The sequence below is a fragment of the Nerophis ophidion genome, linkage group LG16 (genome assembly GCF_033978795.1).
Source record: "Nerophis ophidion isolate RoL-2023_Sa linkage group LG16, RoL_Noph_v1.0, whole genome shotgun sequence".
Classification (NCBI taxonomy): domain Eukaryota; kingdom Metazoa; phylum Chordata; class Actinopteri; order Syngnathiformes; family Syngnathidae; genus Nerophis; species Nerophis ophidion.
Genome location: NC_084626.1, coordinates 25594869 through 25601022, shown reverse-complemented (window position 1 = coordinate 25601022; position 6154 = coordinate 25594869).

Below are 6154 nucleotides of genomic sequence, written 5' to 3'. Positions count from 1 at the left end.
CATACCTCAAAGAACCTTAAAAAAATGGACCAGGCAGACACGATTAATGCTCAACACCGTCTTGGCAGTCAATTTGAGCACATAAGGATTCAAATAACTAACCATAACTTTTGGAATTCATTTTCAGCGCACACAGGGAATTGCTCTCTGGGGTATTCTCACACTCGGTCAGGGTTTGAGCAAGCATGGAGAACACTCATACAGTGGGGCAAATAAGTATTTAGTCAGCCAGCGATTGTGCAAGTTTTTCCACTTAAAATGATGACAGAGGTCTGTAATTTTCATCATAGGTACACTTCAACTGTGAGAGACAGAATGTGGAAAAAAAAGTCCAGGAATTCACATTGAAAGAATTTTTTAAAAATTATTTGTAAATTATGGTGGAAAATAAGTATTTGGTCAACCATTCAAAGCACTCACTGATGGAAGGAGGTTTTGGCTCAAAATCTCACGATACATGGCCCCATTCATTCTTTCCTTAACACGGATCAATCGTCCTGTCCCCTTAGCAGAAAAACAGCCCCAAACCATGATGTTTCCACCCCCATGCTTCACAGTAGGTGCGGTGTTCTTGGGATGCAACTCAGTATTCTTCTTCCTCCAAACATGACAAGTTGAGTTTATACCAAAATGGATACATGGATGATACAGCAGAGGATTGGGAGAATGTCATGTGGTCGGATGAAACCAAAATAGAACTTTTTGGTATAAACTCAACTCGTCGTGTTTGGCGGAAGAAGAATACTGAGTTGCATCCCAAGAACACCATACCTACTGTGAAGCATGGGGGTGGAACCAATATGCTTTAGGGCTGTTTTTCTGCTGAGGGGACAGGACGATTGATCCGTGTTAAGAAAAGAATGAATGGGGCCATGTATCGTGAGATTTTGAGCCAAAACCTCCTTCCATCAGTGAGAGCTTTGAATGGTTGACCAAATACTTATTTTCCACCATAATTTACAAATAAATTATTTAAAATTCCTACAATGTGAATTCCTCGATTTTTTTTTCACATTCTGTCTCTCACAGTTGAAGTGTACCTATGATGAAAATTACAGACCTCTGTCATCATTTTAAGTGGGAGAACTTGCACAATCTGTGGCTGACTAAATACTTTTTTACCCCACTGTACATTGTGTGCATAAAATATGTTGAAACCAATCCAAACCGAACTAAGGGAGTCTCGCTAAACTAAACATGATCCGGTCAACGGATCATCACAGGCTCATCATTAAGACTCCCAAAAATGACATAAATTTTTTTAATCATATAGTTAATAAAAAACAAGTTTTTGTAAAATTTCACTTAAAATGGTTAAGTTAGTAAAAGTACCGTATTTTTCGGACTATAAGTCGCAGTTTTTTTCGTAGTTCGGCCAGGGCTGCGACTTATACTCAGGAGCGACTTATGTGTGAAATTATTAACAAATTACCGTAAAATATAAAATATTTAGCTCATTCACGTAAGAGACTAGACGTATAAGATTTCATGGGATTTAGCGATTAGGAGTGACAGATTGTTTGGTAAACGTATATCATGTTCTATATGTTATAGTTATTTGAATGACTCTTACCATAATATGTTAGGTTAACATAGCAGGCACCTTCTCCGTTGTTATTTATGCCTCATATAACGTACACTTATTCAGCCTGTTGTTCACTATTCTTTATTTATTTTAAATTGCCTTTCAAATGTCTATTCTTGGTGTTGGGTTTTATCAAATACATTTCCCGACTTATACTCCATTGCGACTTATATATGGTATTTTCCTTCTTTATTATGCATTTTCGGCAGGTGCGACTTAAAATAGCCAGCATCCAAAATTAGCAGGGGCCTCACCACTTTGTTTCAAAGGCAGCAGGAAAGACTCCAACTCGGAAGCGAGCAATTTAAGATTTTTAAATCTCTCAAAGATCCTTAAAATATTTTAAAATATATTTATCCGTCTCTCTGTCAGTTTGGGTGTACCTGGCTTGGAAAATGCTGTTCAACAGTCAAATAAGGTCATTGTTCTTATCCTGTTTCCTCTTTGGCTGTTTGACCAGAGTTACATGTCTCATATTTCTCTCGGTTTAAAAATATAATATTATATGATAACTTCTCATTTTATTTCCATGTCAAATGTAATTGTTTTTAAATACAGCTGACAGCAGCTGATGAAAAGCATCAGCGCGGTGTCCATACAGCCAGTGAGTGTGCCTCACACTCACGAGGTGTCACTTTTAAACACATTCTGCAGACTTGTCTTTTTTTTCTGTAGGAAACGATGCAAGTTATATATTGACGACGAATGAACGATAACCCAGAAGATATAGCAAACAGAATATTTGCTAAAAATCAGAATCATACAAAAAGTTGGGCATCCAAAACTAGGTACCACTGATTTTATTTTTAAATTAGGGATGTCTACATTTTTTCCACGAACGGCCACATTTAAAAAAATCAAAACATGCAGTGGTTATCGTATGCATTTTGTATTGTATCTTAAAAAAGGAAATATTCAAACAACAACTGGGCTTCACAATGGCAGAGGGGTTAGTGCGTCTGCCTCACAATACGAAGGTCCTGCAGTCCTGGGTTCAAATCCAGGCTGGGGATCTTTCTGTGTGGAGTTTGCATGTTCTCCCCGTGAATGCGTGGGTTCCTTCCGGGTACTCCGGCTTCCTCCCACTTCCAAAGACATGCACCTGGGGATAGGTTGATTGGCAACACTAAATTGGCCCTAGTGTGTGAATGTGAGTGTGAATGTTGTCTGTCTATCTGTGTTGGCCCTGCGATGAGGTGGCGACTTGTCCAGGGTGTACCCCGCCTTCCGCCAGATTGTAGCTGAGATAGGCGCCAGCGCCCCCCGCGACCCCAAAAGGGAATAAGCGGTAGAAAATGGATGGATGGATATTGAAACAACAAAACTTGGCGCCAGCTTGTGTTATAAGTGGCAAGGGATTATTAGTTATTAATATCAACATGTTATCTTTTTCGCACTGCATTCCTTTTTACATTGTTTTTGTTTGATTTTATTTCGACTATGTATATGGACACCCCTGTTTTAGATTATGATGAGAACCTAAAAAAAAACAGATGAACTCCCCACCTAAAACAATTCCACACATGCGATCGCTCCTCATACGCACCTAATGATACAATTCCCTACATTAAAATAGACTCAAAACAATCCAAAGATCAAAGCAACAGCACGCTTCAACTGACACACTGCAATTGTGTATGTAATAAATATGCATCATTCCATGATAAATAATCAATTAAAGTAAAAAACAAACAATCATAGCAACTGGAAATAATCCACAAAGTCAGAAAATTTGAGGCAATACGTCAGACGCCTTTAGTTAACGTTGCAAATACATGTAAAATACAGATTACATTACCTTTTGCATTGTATTAAATTATATTATGTGTTGTCAATTTTGTACTTTTAGTATGTCATTGCCTGAAAAAAAGAAAAAAAGTGCATTAGTGATGAGCTGAAACCAGTTTGTTGTTAACTGAGATCAGGTGTTGCAATACCTGTGTCAGCCAACAGAGGGCAGTGTGTCGTTTATTAGAGGGACTAGGCTTGTGTTGAAAATAGTCTTGTGAGTGCTGCTCTTGTCTCAAGTGTGCTTTCTTTCAAGCACCTGAAAAAGCACAAACAATTTCAGTATTTAAGATTACCTATTTATTATTATTATTAGTATTATTATTATTCAACTCCCGAAGGCCCCCTGTCCCAGAAACTTTTTATTGGTATTTTTTAATTTAGAATAAAAAAAAAAATGGGTTTAACATATCTAGGTGAGTGGTTCTCAAACTTTTTCCGCCAATTACCACCATAATGTCCAACAATAAAATACAGTAGCATAGTAGGCCTAAGTGCTTATTAAAACCAAGGCCGAGGTTTTATTTAACAAGTATATCTGATATTTTGGGACCATGATAACGATACACAAAGTCTTTGAATATAGGAACATGAATCATCACGTTTCGCTATTTCCTTCAACAACTACCGAACCACCCATTTTTCCCCCTACGTTTTGAACCCTGCGGCTTATAAAACAGTGCAGCTAATTTATGGATTTTTTTTTTTTTGCTGACGGACATAATGCAATAGTTTAAAAAAAACAATCAAATACGCTGAGAAGGTGTGTTATTGTTTGTGTTATGTCGCCACCTTTTGGACAATTTTGCTCACTCCAGGTGCTGCAGTTTCGATCGATCCATTTAGTGCTTTAAACTAGAAGTAGAGTGCCGTGTAGTCTTGTAGACCTCCCATGCTGTTTCTACTCGGATGGAATCGCAGCCAGTATTGTTTGCACTAACATAAAACATCAGAAAAAGGTCAAAAATGAGGGGGGGGGGGGGGGGGGGGGGGGGGTTGAAGTTTTACTGTTTGCACTAACATTAAAAAATACGATATAGGTCAAAAATGGGGGGAAAAAGTCAAAGTTATACTGTTGGCACCATCATGGAAAAAATCAGATAAAAGGTCAGATATGAGGGGCGGGTGGGATCAAAGTTTTACTTTTTGCACAAACAAAAAAATCTGATAAAAGTCAAAAATGGGGGGGGGGGGGGCAGGAACTGTTTTTGTACTGTTGGCACTATCATGAAAAAATCAGATAAAGGTAAAAACAAAATGGGGGGCATCGATGTTCTACTGTTTTCAAGACCATTAAAAAAATCTGATACAGGTCAAAAATGGGGGGGAGAAAATCTAAGTTGTACTGTTGGCAATATCATGAAAAAAAATCGGATTAGAAAGGTAAAAAAAATGGGGGGAATCTAAGTTTTACTGTTTGCACTAACATAAAAAAATCTGATACAGGTCAAAAATCGAGTGGTAGAAATATTTTAGTTTTACTGTTTGCACTAACATGAACAAATCAGATACTTGTCAAAAATGGGGGGGAAAAATATAAGTTTTACTGTTGGCAATATCATGAAAAAATCTGATACCGGTCAAAATTGGGGGGTAAAAATATAAAGTACTGTCGGCAACTAACAAAAAAAACAATCTGATACAGGTCAAAAATGGGGGGGGAAAAATCTAAGTTGTACTGTTGGCAGTATCATGAAAAAAAATCAGATAAAAGGTAAAAAAAATGGGGGGGAATCTAAGTTTTACTGTTTGCACTAACATAAAAAATCGATACAGGTCAAAAGTCAGGGGTAAAAATATTTAGTTTTACTGTTTGCACTAACATGAACAAATCAGATACTTGTCAAAAATGGGGGGGGGAAAATATAAAGTACTGTTTGCACTAACAAAAAAACAATCTGATACAGGTAAAAAATGAGGGGAAAAATCTAAGTTGTACTGTTGGCAATATCATGAAAAAAAATCAGATAAAAGGTAAAAAAAATGGGGGGAATCTAAGTTTTACTGTTTGCACTAACATAAAAAATCCAATACAGGTCAAAAATCGGGGGTAAAAATATTTAGTTTTACTGTTTGCACTAACATGAACAAATCAGATACTTGTCAAAAATGGGGGGGAAAAATCAAAGTTTTTACTGTTTGCACTAACAAAAAAAAAAAAAATCCGATACAAGTCAAAAATGGGCCAAAAAATCTTTAGTTGTACTGTGTGCACGAACATAAAAAAAATCAGACACAGGTCAAAAATAGAGGGGGGGGGGGCGGGGGGGATCTAAGTTGTTACTATTTGCATTAACAAAAAAATTGATACAGGTCAAAAATGGGGGAAAAAAATCAAAGTTGTACTGTTGGCATGAAAGAATCAGATAAAGGTCAAAAATGGAGGAGGGGGGGGGGGGGGATTTTAAGTTTTACTGTTTGCACTAACATAAAACACATCCGATACAGGTAAAAAAAATGGGGTGGTGGGTGGGGGGAATCTGTAGTTACTGTCTGCACTAACAAAAAAATCTGATGCAGGTAAAAAATGGGGGGGGGGGGGGGGGGGGGTGTTTAAGTTGTAATGTGGCACTATCATGAAATAATCAAATAAAGGTAAAAAATTAGGAGGAGGATCAAAGTTGTATTGTTTGCACTGACATTAAAAAATCCGATACTGGTCAAAAATGGGGAGAAAAAAATCAAAGTTGTACTGTTGGCACTATTATGAAATAATCAAATAAAGGTAAAAAATGGGGGGGGGTGGGGGGGGTCCAAAGTGTTACTGTTTGCATTAACATA